This window comes from Dipodomys spectabilis, unplaced genomic scaffold, assembly GCF_019054845.1.
Source record: "Dipodomys spectabilis isolate Male_0828 unplaced genomic scaffold, ASM1905484v1 ptg000001l, whole genome shotgun sequence".
Classification (NCBI taxonomy): domain Eukaryota; kingdom Metazoa; phylum Chordata; class Mammalia; order Rodentia; family Heteromyidae; genus Dipodomys; species Dipodomys spectabilis.
This window is the reverse complement of record NW_024870678.1, coordinates 21,793,895-21,813,003: the sequence shown is the minus strand read 5'-3', so window position 1 is coordinate 21,813,003 and position 19,109 is coordinate 21,793,895. Positions and strand designations below refer to the sequence as shown.

The window sequence follows — 19,109 nt, the reverse complement described above, 5'->3', positions numbered from 1 at the left end:
AAAATGGCATATTGTAGCACTTAACACTGTAACTATTATTAAGTGTATAGTTTAATGGCATTAAGAATCTTCATTACACACTTGTAGGTAGCATTTCTACTCATTCTATGTCTTTCTGCACATACTCAATTTTCCATCTCAATTGGAATGGAGGTAAGAACTAGGATTATTGAATTCTGGTGAGCTCCATGTTTGGCCACTCAAAGGACTACCTGGCACTGCCTTTATGGAGCTTGCTGTATCTTCCTAGGCTTCGGGATTCCTCATCCCATAGTGACCAGCCCACGGTCATTTGATCTCTATCCTTTTGTGAGAGGAAGACTCCCTTCCCCTCCATTATCGTAGAACTTGTCTTTTCAAGACACTGAATGTATTAACTTGCTCTGATTTAAACTGACTTCCTCTTCAAATATCCAGTAGAAGAAAGGTCAGGGTTGGGAGAGAATTAGGAAGAAGAGACATGGTAGAGGAAAATAGGGAAGAGAAAGAGAAGCACAGAGGGAAAGTAAAAATGAAGACAAAGAGAGAGGGAAAGGAGGCCCAGAGGCAAATGGATGGTTTAAAATAGAGAAAATGAGAGCGGAAAGAAGGGGAAGAGGGTGGCAAGGAAGATGCTATGTTCTTTCTTGCTTGTTTCCCAAAGAAGAAACTTCCTGCCCCTCAGCCATCAGCAACTAGCCCTTGGTCATAATTACATCTGTTTCTGGGAGCTGATGGGGGCGAGGTGCTCACTAGCTCTCCCTTCACTTGCCAGACATACCATAAGTCCAGCTCAGGCTTGGAAGCCCCACTCAAGGTGGCCTGGGGGAAGCTGATTTTCAGTGAACGTATCACCTGGGGAAGCAATGGGCTGTTTCTCTCTATAACATCTGGATGCTGATTTTAGGGTAAGGAAGCTGTATCCATGTGTGTGTGTGTGTGTGTGTGTGTGTGTTTCCCAGCTGGGGTAGGAGTAAGTTGGGCACAGTTCCCAATCATAACAGGGATCATTAGTGACACACAGCCCAGTGTTTAAAACGAAAGGGTTCTGACAGAGTTCTGGAATGTTCTTGAAGATGTAAAGAAGCAATCCACCTGGCTGACCTGCACTCAAACAATTACCCTGTAGGTTTTGCTCCAGTGCCCAGAATTAATGTGAGGCCTCTAAATTGTGAGCCTGATGAATTCCAATCAGTTCTCTTTCAATGGCAATTTTTGCAGTGGATGTTGCTTCTTAGAAGCTTCTATCATCCCATTCTATTTATAAATTGCTTTTATAAGCATAGGCTTCAAAGACTGAAAGACACCATAGAAAGGCTGTAATGAAAAAGGCCCTTTTTAAATTCCAGTTCCAAGAGTCAATTGTTTGTGACCTTGAGTAAACTACTTACCTTGTCTGTGTCTGATTTGCCCCCTCGTAAAGGAAAAGGCTTGAACTGACTGTGCAGTTATTTTGGTTTCCTCCTTTCTGTTTATTTCACAGAGAGAAGCCAAGGCTCTGCAGAATCCATCAATCAGAGTCAAGCCCACCAGCCCCTGACCCCATTCCCATCCCTTCCCATAGGACTTTCCCACATGCTCTGGGATGTCTTGCTGCCTATCCCTCCCTCTATGGCCTGTGCTGGCTTCCATAGACTGGAGCAGCTGAGAAAGGGGTTCTTGCTCACTGGGAAATGGACTTAATAGTACTAATGAAGGGCTTTCTTGGTTTGCTTATGGAAACACTAACATCTCTGTCAGAGTATACTCTCTTACTTAGACAAAGGGTGCAGATTTTCCAGTTTGAATCTGAACACATTTCAAACTTTTTAGAGTCATTCACCTACACCTCCAGTTCCTGCAGCCGTCCTTCAGCTTAAACTTCTAAGTACTGACTGGGCCTATCTAAACAGGTGGACAGTAGGCACCATGATCTGCCATCAGACACTGAACCCCTCACTTGTGCCTAGCCCCACCCCATGATTCCTCCTATGTTTTCTATATCCATCCTTAACAGTTGTCAACACCAGCATCCACTCAACAGCCTAAGCCATATACCTCTTGGCCATCTTTGATCCCCATCTCCTCCTGGCCACTCCTACCAACTGGCTTCTGTTCATTTCCTAGGGCTGTCTAATGAGGTCCTGCAAACTGGTTGCTCAAAATAACTAAAGTTTATTCTTTCCCATTCTGGAGGCCAGAAATCCAAAATCAAGGTGTCAGCAAGGTAGTCATGACACCTTGAAGCCTAGGGGAGAATCTATTCTGTGCCTTTCTCTTAGTTTCTGGCAGTCCTGGTTGTTTGTTGTTGTTGTTTTTTTTTTCATGGTGTTACCTGGCTTGCTGATGCTTCAATGTGTTATTGCATTTCAATCTCTCTTCTGCTTCTATAAAGACACTGGTCACACTCACAAGTACCAAGGATTAGGACTTAACTACAATTTCTTGAGGAACGTGATTGGACCCATAAGAGACAAGTCCTGCTAATTCTACTGGTAATTTCTTCTCATGTGGCGGGGGGGTGGGGGGGGGGTGGGGGGGGTGGGGGACAGCTGGGGGGGCAGGTCCACAGGAATCACATGGGAGGTGGGGCATTTCCTTCCCCTAGCATGAAGACAAGATGCCAGACCCTGCCATCCACCATGTGACCATGGTGCTGGGCAGACTTGACCTCCCTACTTCATTTGCATGTGTGTATATGCTTAGAAGCATGTCTGTGAGGGTACTGCTCACTCTCTCACCCCATGGGAGGAGCAGATGAGACTTCCTTTCCCTGTTAATGTGCATACCTGAGTCACTTTTGCTCTGGACTTTGTACAATTCTGTGTTGCCTCAATCTTTCAGTATTGGGAATTGAATTCAGGACCTCAAACTTGGTAGGCCAGGATTTGAGCCACTCTCTTAGTTCTTTAGCTTTTAGTTTGTTTTATAGGTAGGGTCTCTTACTTTTGCCTGTGCTAGTCTGTTAGTGATCTTTCTATTTCTACCTCAGAAGTAGCTGGGACTGCAAGTGTGCCCTCCCATGCCCAGCTTGTTTTTGAGATAGTGTCCTGCTAACTTTTGCCTCATTTGGTCTTGGACCAATATCCTTCTTATCTTGGCCTCTTTAGTAGCTAAGATTATAGGCATTTAGCACAAACCTAAATCTTACCACATGCTTAAATATTTTAAACAAATATTTATCACTTTTGAATACACAAAAGTTTAAGCATTAGTAATTCATAGACTTTCAAATTCCTAGATATTGAACCTCTTAACTTGGTTGTGAAGAGCAAAAGTATGAAAATACTCTCTTTTTTTCTCAAGGGGAACACTAATTTTTAGTTATTTTCTGAATGTATGGTAGATGTATATACCTTCTACAGAATTCTTAAATAGGAAGCATTAAAGGCAGAAGGAAAAGGAAGATATGCAGGAAGGGAGAAGAAACAAAGAGGGAGGGAGGCTGGAGAAGGAAGGAAGCCACCTGGGTTCATGTGTCGACTGATCAATGACCATGGAAGTAAAACAGTAGTTATATCTTCTTTTGCTTTTGTCACCATTTTAAAAATTATTTTTTATTTTTATATTTTTATTGCAAAAGTGATATATAGAGGGACTATAGTTACACAAGTCAGGTAATGAGTACGTTTCTTTTTGTACAGTGTCACCTCTTCCCTGTTTTCTCCTAGGTTTTTCCCTCCCTCCCTTCCCCTCAAGTTCTATAGTTCATTTGCAATACAGTGTCTAGTGAGTATCATGCTGAAGTAGTTCACCCTTTGTCCTACCACTTCCGTGTTCTCTTTACCCTCCCTAAATAGATAAACTTACATACAAGATCAAAGGAACAGAAATAAAAAACAGTGACAAAGTGGGGAGGGGCAGATAAAATAACAAAAAACCCTCTTGTTTCCATTTCTTGGAGTTCATTTTGATAAACAATTTTATATATCTTATGCACATAGCTATTGAACCCTGTGATCCTCTCCTAAGAATATATTCCTTTGGTCTCAATGTATAAATGTTTAGCGTATAACTGTTTAACTTATCATGTCCAAGTATAATGTTTTGTCTTTTACCATCCATTGTGTTTACTCAATCCTAATTACTACAAAGGAGGGTAACCATGCAATTTATGTTTCTTTGGTCTGGCTTGCTTAGCTTAATGTAATTTTTCTAAGTCCTTCCATTTCCTTGCAAATGGGGAAATATTCTTTCTGATGGAAGCATAGAATTCCATATATATATATGTATATATATATATCACATTTTGTTGATACATTTGTTTGCTGAGGAGCATCTGGGTTGATTCCATATCTTGGCTATAGTAAAAAATACTGAAATGAGCATGGTTGTGCTAGTAGCTTTAGTGTGGCTGGTTTTTGGTCAATTGGATAAATGCCTAGGAGTAGAATTGCTGGGTCATAGGGAAGCTCTATTTAGTCTTTTGAAGAACCTCCATACTGTTTTTCAGAGTGGTAGAACAATTTTACATTCCTACCAACAGTGGAATAGAGTTCTCTTCAGCCACATCTCAATGTTGTTTTGATTTGCATTTCTTTTGTGGCCAGAGAAATCAAAACTTTTTTGTGTGTCTATTGGCCATTCTTACTTCTTCTGAGAAGTTTTTCTTTAAATGTTTAGCCCATTTATTAATTGGGTTTCAACATTTTAAATTATCTTTATGTACTTGTACAAAGGAGTTATCATTTAATAAATCAGTTTATGAAGATAATGCTTTTTGATCAGTATCACCCAGGTAGTTAAGCTATGACCTTCTCAACCTTCTTTAATTTTATATAAAATAGTTCATTGTTACAAAATTTTTCAGTGCAAGTTCTATTGCAAATCTTTCCTTTTTTTAAGAATGTAGTTTCTTTTTTAATTTTTATTTATTTTTATTGTGAAAATACTGTACAGAGGGGTTACAATTACATGAGCAAGATAATGAGTACATTTCTTATCAAGCATTGTAGCCTCCTCCTTTGTTTCCCCTTCCCATCCTGCAAATCTTTCTTGTTCGATAGAGAGTTTCTCATCTGGTTACTGTCTCAAGAACTCTGAGATAACCCAGAGCCCTTTGAAACTTTTCACTTAAATTTAATGTCCAAGAGCTATCTATACCCAAGAGATCTGTCTGTGCTTCCAACTCTTGGTCAAGTGTCTGTGAAGAACGACCCAGAACTTCATAATTCTGACCTGAAATGCAACTTTGAAGCCTGTTTTCTACCTGGTCCTTGAATTCCAAACTTTATTTTGAGCCTTGCCTCCTGGAGAGCTAACGTTGGCTTAATGATTGCTTCTCAGAGAACTTAACTGAATTGTGAAGCTAATGAGAGCAGAATGTTTGAACAACATCAAAAATTAATAAACAGAATAAGTATACAACCCTATTGCTATTCAAATAATTGTATATTTGAATAAGCACATGTTTTATCTTTCAGATTAATGGCCTTCTCCCCTTCCTTCCTTCCTTCCTTCCTTCCCTCTTTTTTCTTTCTCTTTCCTTTCTTTCTTTCCTTCCTTCCTTCCTTCCTTCCTTCCTTCCTTCCTTCCTTCCTTCCTTCCTTCCTTCCTTCCTTCCTTCCTTCCTTCCTTCCTTCCTTCCTTCCTTCCTTCCTTTCTTTCTTTCTTTCTTTCTTTCTTTCTTTCTTTCTTTCTTTCTTTCTTTCTTTTTCTTTTCTTCTTTCCTCTTGAACTCAGGTCCTTGAGCTCTTGCTTATCCTTTTGAGTTCAAGGCTAGCCCTTCCGGCTTTCTCCAGGTTAATTGGAGATAAGAATCGCTCAGAAAATGTATGCATTATCCTGCCCATGTAATTGTAACCCCTCTGTACAGTATGTTCTCATATAAAATAAAATAAAATTTAAAAAAAAAAAGAATCGCTCAGATTTGTCTGCTCAGGCTACATTTGAACTTCAGTCCTCAGATCTCAGCCTCTCAAAGAGCTAGGATTACAGTCTGAGTCACCAGCGCCAGCTGACAGGATTTATTTTTAAAGAAAACAACCCAATTACTAAGAAATTGTTCACATATTTCTGCTGTGGATTAATTGGAACAAAATTCTCAAGAACATTTTTAGAAGTTAATTTTAGAAAATATACTAAATATACATAATTACCTAGCTACATGCTGCTTACTACACTCTTATTTGAAAACAATGAAGAGCTGGCTACAACTCATATATCCAACAAAAGGAATATGAAAAATTATAGTGTACCCATAAGTCAAATGAAATAAGTAAAAAATAAAATCCATGATTAAAGTCAATGTTGTAGAGCATTCTTTCTCCAATGATATTCATAGTCACATGTAGGGAAGACAGAATCTAACTTCCTTCCTGCCCAAACCTCTATAATGACAAGAAAATTAAATCATAAGCCAATAAGTTAACCAATTTACTGTTTGTGCATGATTCCAATGTGTCATGATTTAACCAACTCATTTCTCAATTTTTATTCTTCTAGAAGTCGCTGGGAGTCTTTAACCCACTGTTATTATTTTTGGTCAGAATCTTGTTCTTTTCTGGATCCTTCCCCTCTTTTCTCTTTTCTTAAATGTGAACACTCTCTTGATATAATATACAGAATTACTTTAGATTTGTATATATTCACTGATAGAGAAGTATATCCAAGTGCTAAATTCCTTCCTACATTTCCTTTTACAATCATCACCTCAACAAATACTCTTAAAAAATGCTCTTTTGAAAATCTCTGACAGCCAGGGCAGCTTTGTACATCTTATAGTCACTTTGTCTTGTACAATAGCCAGGTGAGTCTTCATAAAACATAGTGCTTATCATTTCGTTTTCCTCCCCAGAAACTGTTAATACCTCCTGATTGTTTACCAGAATAAGCTCAATTCTTATCTGTTCTTTTACTGAATCATCTAATTGTGTCTCCAGTTCCTGTTCCTGCCTTATCTTAAAAGTATTCCCTTAAAAAGTCCAACGTGGTTAAATTAATCCTCCTGCTGTTTCCCAAAGATTTTTTTTTCTTTTTTAAAACTAAGAATATATTCTCAGCATTCTTCTGCCTCTATTTTTAAATTCCTGCTCTTCTTTTGTCTACCACCTCTTAATCTCATCAAAATCCGTGGCATTTTGCTGGATGATGTTCTATAACATCTTCTCTGGCCTACACCTGAGGTTCAGGTTCTTAAAGTATGATCGTTTGTCTTACCTGATTGATACTTAACTTTCTGTGTTTTTTCTTCTTTTGTTCCTTTTGATAAGATTTGAACTCAAGGCTCTGTGCTTGCAAAGCAGGGACTCTATACTTTGAACCAGTGGTTCTTCTTGGCTTGAGCTGGCCTTGGTTCTGATCCTCCTGATCTCAATCTCTTTCATGTCTGGGATCACAGGTTCATGTCACCATGCCCAGCTTTGAGATCTCAAATTTTTGCCTGGACTGGCCTTGAACTACAATCCTCCTGATCTCGGTATCCCAGATAGATCCCTAAGGAGCGATCAGGAGAACTTTGTATATTTCCATGCCCAGTCTCTAAAAGGGCATATTATACCTATCCACAAAGCCTTTCTTAACAGAATTCAGTAAATACTTAATTTTCTCCATATGGTTCCATTTTAGAACTGGAAGATGTGAAGTGCTGGCATGTGGATGAGCAGTTTGGTTGATTAATGATAGCTGAATAAAAAGAACCTGTGTCTGTATTATTGGCCTGATTTTTGGAGAAAGATATATAGCAGGGATGAACAATGTGTATAAAAGTAAAAATGAAAATTGGCTAAAATTAATCTGGTCAAGGTTTGAAAACTCAGCTTCTGGTTAAAACGAATGCTCCAGAGTTTATACTGGGTCAAGCCTTGGTGTAACAATTTTCCCTCATTACCATGTGCATGCAGCATCACTTTAAACCAGCAGGTGGCGATGATTCTCTGCAGATTTTGTGTGTGTGTGTGTGTGTGTGTGTGTGTGTGTGTGTGTGTGTGTGTGTGTGTGTGTGTGTGTGTGTGTGTGTGTGTGTCTGTCTACAGGATGGTCTCCACTTACATTAATTTTACTCTTGCAAAGGCCAGACCTAGAAAAATAATTTAAATATTTTACACTAGAGGAAATAGGATATTTATTGCAAATAGCTAGATGAACAAGCATTTCAAGGGGCCAAATTGTTGTTTTTCATTTTAACATTTCTGACTTTGGAGATTTAGTTCTTCTCATTGTCATCACAGATAATGTTTTTTTTTTTCTTTTTCAAGTAATATAATCAGAGAATTTGAGCAAGCATTTATTCCTGCCCCCTTCCTCTTTTCCACGTGTGACACTCTTGTAGATCAGAGTTCTTGTCAAGATCATTGATAGTAAAGATCTTCTCCCAGTCCGTGGGCTTTCTATTGATCTTGCTAGCTATGTCATTTGCCCTGCAGAAGCTCTGCAACCTTATACAATCCCATTTGTCCAACCTTTCTTTGATTTGTTGTGTTTCCGGGTCTCTATTCAGAAAATTTCGGCCTGAGCCAAGGAGACCCAGGGTTTCTCCTATTCCATCCTGTAATGTTTTCAGAGTGTCTGCTTTGAGTTCAAGGTCTTTGATCCATTTGGAGTTGATTCTGGTGCAGGGTGATATATAAGGATCTAGCTTTAGTTTTCTACATGTAGTTAACCAGTTTTGCCAGCACCATTTACTGAAGAGGCTGTCTGTCTTCCATTCTATTGTTTTAGCTCCCTTATCGAAGATTAGACGGCTATAGGTCTGTAGGTTCATTTCTGGGTTTTCAATTCTATTCCATTGGTCCTGAGGTCTGTTCTTAAGCCAATACCATGCTGTTTCGATTACTATGGCTTTATAGTAGAGTTTGAAATTTGGTATTAATATTCCTCCAGCAGTGTTCTTTCCGTTGAGGAGCGTTTTTGCTATTCGGGGTCTTTTATTGTTCCATATGAATTTTTGGATTGCCTCTTCTATTTCCTTGAAGAATGAGGTTGGAATTTTGATAGGTATTGCGTTGAATTTGTAGATAGCCTTGGGAAGTATTGCCATTTTCACGATGTTAATCTTTCCAATCCAGGAGCATGGGAGGTTTTGCCATTTTTTAAGTTCTGTGTTGATTTCCTTTTTCAAGATTTTAAAGTTTTCATCATAGAGGTCCTTCACTTCTTTAGTTAATTCCTCTCATATCTAAAATATACTTGGAGCTCAAAAAATTAAACCATCCAACAACAAATCCTCAAAGAAACAACTGCCCAATAAGTAAGTGGGCGAAAGACTTAAAGAGAAGCTTCTCTGAAGAAGAAAGAAGGATGGCCAATAGACACATGAAGAAATGTTCAACATCCCTAGCCATAAAAGAAATGCAAATCAAAACAACATTGAGATATCACCTCACTCCAGTTAGAACAGCAAAAATCAAGAACTCTAACAACAACAGATGCTGGAGGGGATGTGGACAGAAAGGAACCTTACTTCATTGTTGGTGGGAATGTAAACTTGTTCAACCACTTTGGAAAGCAGTATGGAGGTTCCTCAAAAGACTTCACATAGAACTCCCCTATGACCCAGCAATCCCACTTTGGGGCATTTACCCTAATGTTTACAAACAAGACCACACTAAAGCTACCAGCACAACTATGTTTATTGCAGCATTATTTACCATAGCTAAGATCTGGAACCAACCCAGATGCCCCTCAGTAGATGAATGGATCAAGAAAATGTGGTATATATACACAATGGAATTCTATGCCTCCATCAGAAAGAATGACATTTCCCCATTTGTTAGGAAATGGAAAGGCTTGGAAAAAATTATATTAAGTGAAGTAAGCCAGGCCCAAAGAAACATAGGTCCCATGGTTTCCCTTATTTGCAATATCTAGTATAGGTATGAGTCAAGCGGAAAAAGTCAGATAATGTGATGTTAGGAAAACGAACCCTCAAATATGTATTTTAATGTTTTTGTTTCTTTCATGCATGTGTTTCTAACGCATTTATAAGATTATTTCTTTGTTGCATTGTATGTCCCTCCCCCACAGTGTAACCCCCGCTTTCACTATATTTGATGTCAGTATAACATGTGGAGGAGACGGGGACAAACAAGTCGTTTAAGGATACAGGTGGACCTGTTGCAACAATGAGAAGTACAAAATGTCATGTCAAAACCAGCTTTACAATGTCGGTGTGGGGGGGGGGGAGGGGGGTATGATTGGGTGGGGGGGAGGGGGGAGGCTGGGAAGGGAGGTGAAGGGTAAACAAAGGAGGAGGCTGCAATGCTTGGTAAGAAATGTATGCATTATCCTGCCCATGTAATTGTAACCCCTCTGTACAGTATGTTCTCAAATAAAATAAAATAAAATTTAAAAAAAAAAAAAAGATCATTGATAAAGTCAAGGGTAGAGGTAGCTGCCTTCTCTCCCATCCTGTTTTAGCCATTGTCATTAGTACGCATGCCACTGACCATAGTATGACAAGAGCCAAGATTGCTCTTAATCTGAGAAGATTTAAGCTCAAAGTAGGGGAAAGTTTTATGGACTGGTTTTAGGGAAGTTTTATGGAGTGGTTGTTGAAAAGAGGTTTTGTAAAATGATTTTGTTTCATTCATTTTATAATATCTGACTCATGGTATGTCCTCAACAATTATTTTCTTGGCAGTCCAAAGAAATTACTACAGGTAGGAGCTAAAACTGAAGAAACAGGAGGGAAGGAAAGGAAGAGAGGAAAGAAAGGAAGAGAGAAAGAAGGAAGGGGGAAAGAAAGGAGGAGGGAGGGACTCAGTGATTTGTAGCAATTCCTAACAATCAATGAGATCTGGAAGATCGTGAGATTATTCAACTTGGCTTCAAACAATATTTGGAATTAGATGTAGGATACTTTCTGGCCAACTGGGTTGTTCTCTTAGTTCTTATTTCATCCTATTTGACTCAGTTTATAAATTACACGGTGAATTTGGCAGCTTGCATCTCTCTTGGTGAGAATAAATCTCCTGCCGCTTGCGTAGAAGCTGCATTCGCTGCAGACATTACACAGCCACCTGAGTTCCTTCCTCTCACATCATGGAAAATGCCCATTCACAGGCCAGATGGAGTATGGAAGGTTTTGGAAACCAGTCCATATTCACAGTCAGAAAATTCCAGGAAATCCAAATACATGGGTTTATTAGAATCATGTCTAGGATGAGAATTATCACTCTAAGTGGAAGCAGAGCAAAGAGACCCAGACAAGAGGTAGAACTCTCCTACTTCTGACTCAAGTGTAAATTATTGGCTTTTCTTTCTGGGATATATCTAATTTAGAGGCAAGGCCCCAAATCCTCAAGTAGTATTTCTTAAGACTTAGTCACTCTGTGAGGCAATGTCTGATGTTATGAATCTCATGGATCTCATTTTTTTGGGGGGTGGCAGGTAAAGGGGTTTTGAACTTAAGGCCTGGTGTTTGCTAAGCAGGCATTCTACCAGTTGAGCTGCTTACTACTTCCATCCATTTAGCTTTAGTTATTTTTAGGATACAGTCTCATGTTTATACCTGGGCTGGCCTGGACTGTGATTCTCCTATTTATACTTCCCATGGAGCTTTAAAGACAAATACACACTCCCAGCTTTTTGTTATTACTGTTGGTTGTCGTATGGCTTGTAAACTTTTTGCCTAGGCTGGCTTTGAACGGTGACCTTGAACCATGATCCTCCCTATCTCTATTACCCATCGAGCTAGAATTATAGACTCGAGTCAATGTGTTTTGTTGTTTGGATGGTTCTGTGGTTTAATTCAAAGCCTTACACGTGCTCACTTTGAACCATGTCCCTAGTGCAATACTACTCACCTCTAAGGTACAAAAAATCCTAAATCTTGTAGTGTCTTTATTCATTTTGGCTGCTATAACAGAATTCCTTAGATGAGATTATTTATCTATGTGTATACATTAGAGATAGGGTCTTGCTAGATCGCCCAACTAGCCTTAAACTCTTGCTTATCCTACTTCAGCCTCCCACATATTGGCCATACTGTATATATGTAGAGAATATCTTGCATAAATAGCAGAATTATTTTTGCTCACAGTTCTGGGGTCTGGGCAGGCCAGATTCAGAGTCTGGCTGGGCTTACTCTCTGCTTCTTGACGGCACTACCTCCCCACGTGATGGGAGGATAAAATAGTGCCCCCCCAAACTTTTACTAAGGTAACTAATTCAGTTCATGAAGGTTGTACACTCAGGGCCGAGTCACATCCCAAAGGTCCTATCTCTAAAGACTGTTAATGTGGGAATTTGATATGACATACAAACTTCAAGGGGAAGCAAATATTTAGAACATAACACCTTGTAAGAACATGCATCAAGATAAAAAAACAAACAATACATGAACGAAACCTCTGAAACAGCATGCTCAGTGTCTTTAGCCACTGTGAGATAGGGACACCGTTTCTGTGATACGTGCTAACCACTTCACCTATTGCTATATATCCTCTGTTTGGGGAATGCCAGAGCCGACTTCTGTCTTGGAAACCCAGTTCCTATTACAGCTGCAAAGACTTGAAATTTGGAGATTTTGATAGGCCTGCTTCAAACCTGGGAGCATAAATAATGGCTGACATAACTTTGCTCTTCAAATTTAAAAGTTATTAAAAATCAAGTAAACTGCTAAATGCAGTATATTCTGTTCCCTCGCCATGTTAGTGTCAAACTCCTAACCTCAGTGCCTGCCCATTCCACGTATTGGGATTATAGGTGTGTGCCACCATTCCCAGCTTTGAGCCAGTCCTTTGAAGGCTAAGAACAACAAAAGAAGCCTTAAGAAAGGTATAGAAGATATGTGTATCATATCTAGTTTGTTGCCTGTGCATACAAAGTCGTCACAAGATTCCCTGACACTAGACATTTTCTAGATGGATCACAAGGTCTTAATATTAAAAGAGACCTTAGTCTAGAAACTCTAAATAAGGACTGTTCTGAACTGAACCCAGGCAGTTGCCTCTGTCAAAGAAACTGGTAAGGACTCAATCCCTGCAACCTTCCTTTTTTGCAGCTAAGTAAAGGCCTCCACATTCCCTTCATCATTTCTATGTGCTGCTTTAATGATGCCTGGAATTCTTGCCATTCTAGTTCATATCTCAGGATTCCTATCATCCCCAGAAAGCACCTGTTCCTCATGAGATTATTGTTCTCACAAGCTAAAAGGACCCATGTCTTTTCCCACTATAATCTGTCTGATGATGTGGCAACAATACTAGAAAGTAGAAGGCCTGGGTTGAAAGAAAGGAGCCAGGGCTGATGCGCTTCAAGGAAGTGAAGGCAGGGCAGACCTGTGAAGAATGCCCTTCCTGCGGAAACCAAGGCATGCATGACAAGGGAGAAAAGACGGATACTGACGGTTGGGAGCTGAATTTTGTGTGCTCACAAAAGTCATCTGTTAGTTCCTTGCCACACCTAGGTATGCATTGGTCCTGCTGAAACCCTTACCTGAGATTCTTCTCTCAAAATTTCAGACGTCAACCTGCAGCATGGAAACTAAATACATAGTAAGATTTGGCCAGGGCCAAAAGGAGCACAAAGTGATGGTACAGACCATCAACCTCATCTTCAGATATTTTCAAAATGGATTCAAATGTGGCTTTATGAGCAACCATGGGGCTTACACTCTGGGCCTGGGTGCTGACCCTGAGCTCTTCAGCTCAAGGTGAGCGCTCTACCACTTGAGCCACAGCGCCACTTTGCCCTGAAGCTTTTACGGAGGAACTGGAGGAGAAAGGAGAGAAGATTTGTTATAAACAACAACAACAAAACTAAAAAAAATGCAACAAACACACAAAAAAAACAGAAGCAGGACTTCCCTATAGTTGTATTCAGTCTCCTTAAAAAAATAATATTTTGCCCTAAAGTATTTACCATATTGATAACTTCAGATCAGTATTTGTGTTTATAGTTCAGGTCCAAATATGTCACTACTAATAAATATTTCTACACATTTCTGTAAAAAAAAAAAAGTCATCTGTTAAGGCTTGAACCATAAGTACCTCGGAAAGACAATAGAACTTTGGAGACAAGTTCTTTAAGGAGGCCATTAATTAAAATAAAGTCAGGAGGGTTGGTGCCCTGATCTAATATGACAGGGTACCTTACAAGAATTGGAGATAGAAACCCAGGGAAGATGGCGTGAGACATGGAGAGAAAACAGCTGTATTTCTGTTACTCCTCTTAAATCATATGGCTCTGGCTTCTGATTGGCTCTGGGGAAGGCCTCATGCAGATGTGATAGAGCCAGAGGACTCACACACTAAACAACGGCATGAGCGGAGACACTACTTGTCATGCTATGTGATCCTGCAGGCCAGAGTTGGTGTTCTATTTTATGAGTTTAAGGCTATGATGATGTTTGAGTATATCATCTTCATTTTTGTGCCTATGGAATAAAAGTGGAGACAGTTTTTCTTCTTCAGGAGATGCAGATCTACAGAATCCTTAACTCATTCAAGGGAAGTAATTCAGAACAGCCTGATTTCATTTGTCAGATTCTCATCATTTTGGAATAACACAGCTATGATTTAGGCTCATTTTGCCTGTTAAAGACTAAGTCTAGAGTACAGTCATACTATTCATTTAGTCCGTTTTCAAATATATATGGATCTTCTATGTAAAATACAAAAAAAAACAAACCCTCAAAACCTGGATTTCACTTCTGCTTGAAATTAGTCATAGCAGGTGAATCTATTCCAAAGTCCTGTCTTTCTCTCTCATGGCCTTCCTTTCCATCAGAATCTTTTTTTCAAAACATGTGAAGACATAAATGGTTCAATTTCATCCTCATTCTTGAGGATCTGTGGAGGTGGAAGGGATGCAGACTGACGGGAAAGGAAAATGCACAAATCTGGATGAGTTGTTGTTGGCCTCTAGTGCCCAGATCTGTGTTTGTCCAGGCTGGGTCCAGCTCTGCCTCCTGAGAGCTAAGCTCAGTGAACTGGAGCACCTAAGCTCTGGGCTTCTGAGCTTTCTGGTTGGTTTGGTCCATAGAGTGGCAACGTATGGAGAGAAAGATGCCTAGGTATTTACAGACCACTGTTCCTGCATGATTTGCCACATTTCTGGAAGTTTTCCACTCTGTCTAGAGTTCTTGGCAGTGAGCTCCATGAAGAGCATCTCCCTGCTTTTTGCCCTGCAGGCTCAGTGGAAGGAATGGCTCAGTCTCCTCTGTTAGTCCCTTGATGTGTCTCCCTTCCTTGTCATGTCCCTTCCTTCTCCCCAGAGCTGTCACTGAGTTTTTCTCAGAAGTGTACCTGCCGGGTCTCTGAATGAGCAGATTCACGGCTCCAAGGACATTACTTTCTTTCTTTCTACTAGACACTAGACAAAAGTAAATGTTTATACATTCTAGCACTTTGCCATCATTTCAGTCTTTATGCCTACTTTGTGGACAGAGAATATAGACTAAGTCCCCATACATATGCATTCTTGTAGTTTTCACCAACACTCAAGCCAGGTGAGGCAAGAGTGTGGTCGAAGTTTCCTGTGTGAAGTGGAGCCAGATGTAGATCTCCAATGGTATCCTCGGAAATGTCCAGGAAGCTCTGAGTTGTGGCCTTTGCCATTTTCTATAAGGCAAACCCGATTACCATGCTGATGTTAAACCACCGGTGTGACATTATTATTGGACACAAGTCAGGAAGCGTTGCAACCTTCAGCATCAGCTCTTGAAAGTTAAGGGAGCTCGTGCCAGCATGACCCCTGTTTATCCCCGCCACAGGTATGTGTGGGATGCACGCACCTCTATCACAGAGGGATTTAACAGGTTAACAGTGACAGTGAAATGGTTTGTAAGGGAAGTCCTTGTGGGATCAAATGTATTCATTACTCGGCAGGTGTGCATACATAGGAAGCACAGGTGTGTTTGTGTTCCCAGGGATGGCTCAACTGCGGTGCGGTCATCTTGGGTGCCAAAGGCCAAGACAGACTCGTGATTCTTGACTCTTGGTGCATAGCAGCACAGTTTCTCAGCTATGGAGTATGTTGGCTTATTATTTGCAAATAAGGCTTTAGGTAGAGCTTGTGGCTTATTGTCTCCTTGGTAAAATCAGATTTATATCTAATAAGCAAGACTACGATGAGGGGCAGGGCAAAGAAATGCACAACAACAACAACGGATAGTATCCTTGAAGTGTTCTGAAGACATTCTTGAATGGGACCAAAGTTTCCTAACCAAAAATTAGAATCTAGAACCCAAGATCTAGCCTCTAATGCTTGAAAGGACAACGTTTGAAGTAAATAGAAGTTCAAATAGTAAATTACAGATATTGAAGATGGAGTACTGCTCACCTCTTAATGTGGAGCATGCTAAACATAGAAATGGGTTCCAAAAGTCATCAGAGAAATTCTGGAATCAATGGAGGATCAGAAGTTATGGAAAAATAAGTTAAATGTCAAATTAATATAAACTTTTCTTTTTTTCCCCCTCATCTTGAAGTAGTTGTACAAAGGGGTTGCAATTTAACACCGCAGTTTACGAATACAGTGCATCTTAAATAATGTCATGCCTTTCAACGTTCTCACCTTCTTCCCTTTCCAACCCTTTCCTCATTCTTCTTAATTTTGTAGGATTTACACTTTTTTTTTTTTTTTTTTGCTAGTCTTGAAGCTTGAACTCAGGGCCTGGGCACTGTCCTTGAGCCTGTCTGTGCTCAAGGCTAGCGTTCTACCACTTGAGCCACAGTACCACTTTTGGATTTTTCTGCTTATGTGGTATTGAGGAATTGAACCCAGGGCTTCGTGCATGCTAGACAAGCACTCTACTGCTAAGCCATATTCCCAGTCTCTACACTGAATTCTTGACAGCATTCTCCTCTTCGTGTGGCTCCACCTTTGGCCTAACCCCACCCTACCCCTGTCAACTGTCAACTGGGTGTTAATTTTGTTGAACTTTGCCTTTGCCTTTCTAAGGAATTACATTATTTATTTGAGTTCTCCTTTGAATCTACCATGTCAGTTAACATATTTGTATACAGTTGCATACCACCCTATGTATTTACTTATACATTCATAAGCTGAATCTAGCTTCTACATATAAGGGAAGCATGCTACTTTTTGAAGTGGAAAATGTGCCAACTATGATCCTTTAAGCCAGTTATGTCTTTAAATGGAACTGTCAAAAATCCAGCAGATGCTAAGATTGGAATCTATTCCAGTACTCTTCTTAACTTGGGTGCAAATTGAGTTTCTATGTTCATATTAGATCCATTAGTAGAAATTGGAGAGGGGAAAAAAAAAGAACTTGGAGAGGGAAGGAGGGTGTGTGCTCGAAGGGGTGGATCCCTGGGGAGCAACACGGAGATGCATTGTCCCTAGAGCATTCAAAAGCGGAAATAAATCTGACTACAAGTCAACTGTTTATCATTACCAGGTGATAGCAATTCTAAACCACGTCTGTGATGAAACGCTCTTTGAAGAAAATCTGTTGTTGGTTTAAGCTCCAAACAATTGTTATGATCACTACTCAATTCCAGTTACACATGTGCTGGCTACATATTTATGTATATTTATACTTGCCACTTAATAAACATTGAACGTTGCATGAAAGTTAATTAGGAAAATCCCCAAGTATCTAGTCATCTCCAGCATTTTTGGAATTAGCTATGCATTCTTGGTTTCTGGACTAGTTCAGAATAGCTTGGAGCTCAAGCTCACATCTAATGAAGTGCATCCTCCAGTCTCTAGGATAGTAGGTTTGAAATAAGCAAGAAGAATATAGATATTACAAAGATGAAGAAAAGAATTTGATTTATGTCCATTCAAATTTTAAATGCCTACTTTGGTGTTTAGATTTAAAATGGTAAACAGTGCTAGCTATAGAATACAGTACTTTTATTTGGCTAGCACAAATCTGATTCCTTCATGATACAATTTTTAAAAAATTTACCTGATCTTTAAAATACAAATTGATCTTTAAAATACAAATTTCAATTGTTAGGAAAACCATCCACAAAAGGAAACATTAAATCAGTCGTACGATTTTGTGGTTGCCTGAATTTCCAACTCTTGTAGATGTTTTGGCTTTATTACAAAAATCACTTCTGGCTAGTTGCTGGTGACTTATGCCTATAATCCTAGCTACTCAGGAGGAAGAGGTCTGATAATTATGGTTTGAAAACAGCCTAATCAGGAAAGTCTGTGACACTTTTATATCCGATTAACCTCCAAAAAGCTAGAAGTGGAGCTGTGGCTCAAGGGGTACAACCTTGAGCAAAAAAAAAAAAAAAAAAAAAGCTCAGAGACAGTGCCAAGGTTCTGAGTTCAATTCCCAAGACTGACACCAAAAATTAAAAAGAAAGGAAAAAGAAAAAGAAATCACTTCTTAAAAATGCTTGTATACCTGGCATGTTTACATTCACAAAGTTCAATAGCAAAAGAGTTTAGCTGCCTGTATTTAACTTTTACTATTTTTTCTTTCACTTTGATATATTTTTACTAAAAGTAACTTTGTCATAAATTGGAGGGAATGGAAGCAGGCTGTGTTGTAAGTATGTGTGCTAGGTAAATACTCTACATAGAGTATTAGTTATTTGAGGGATATATGGTAAATACCTTTGTAATGTGATCCTCACATGTCTCCTTTGTGACCATGGTGTTTTATACTGTAACTATCCATACAGAGCATCTTGAATTTGAGGTAAATAGATTCTGTGGAAACATACAGTTTCTGGAAACGTGTGGAAGAACAAACAGGTGTCCATCAAGTTACTCTTCTTCCCTTGATAGTTACTGTAGGCTCACAGGCTGAAGAAGAGTCCTAGGAAACTGCAAACCCAGTGCTAAATATCTAAAGGCCAGTTGCTAAACAGCATATGTGCATGACGTGTGCACACACACATACATATACTCATGTACTTTTCTTCCTTTGAACCCTATCCATCTGCAATTCACATATGGGCTATATGAGCAATCGGGATGTCTTATCAGTGAAAATATGGATCCAAGTCTACTCTAGTTTTTTTTAATCACAAAAATATAATAATATATGGAAAATGGAATTGCTCTTTGGAGTCCAGTAAAGTGAAAATGTCTCTACTATTGTATTTCAAACTTGCCTATTCAATCAGTTATCTTACATTTCAGAATGAAAATTACGTTTCCTGTCCTAGGGGAGGCTGGGCAACTATATAGTTGGGTTTAGTTACTGGACACAGTGTCAATTATACACAAAGACAACTTTTATAACAATTAAAAAACATATTTAGAAAGTTTAAAAT

General features: G+C 39.4%; 1 long non-coding RNA gene across 1 annotated transcript; it reads left to right on the top strand.

The window, feature by feature from the left end:
* The first annotated feature begins 754 nt into the window (after nt 1-754).
* LOC122099350 lies at nt 755-18,037 on the top strand. The gene is made up of 3 exons (XR_006145913.1): nt 755-765; nt 7,816-7,818; nt 17,942-18,037. It is a non-coding gene; the product is annotated as an uncharacterized LOC122099350 (long non-coding RNA).
* Nucleotides 18,038-19,109: the final 1,072 nt, after the last annotated feature.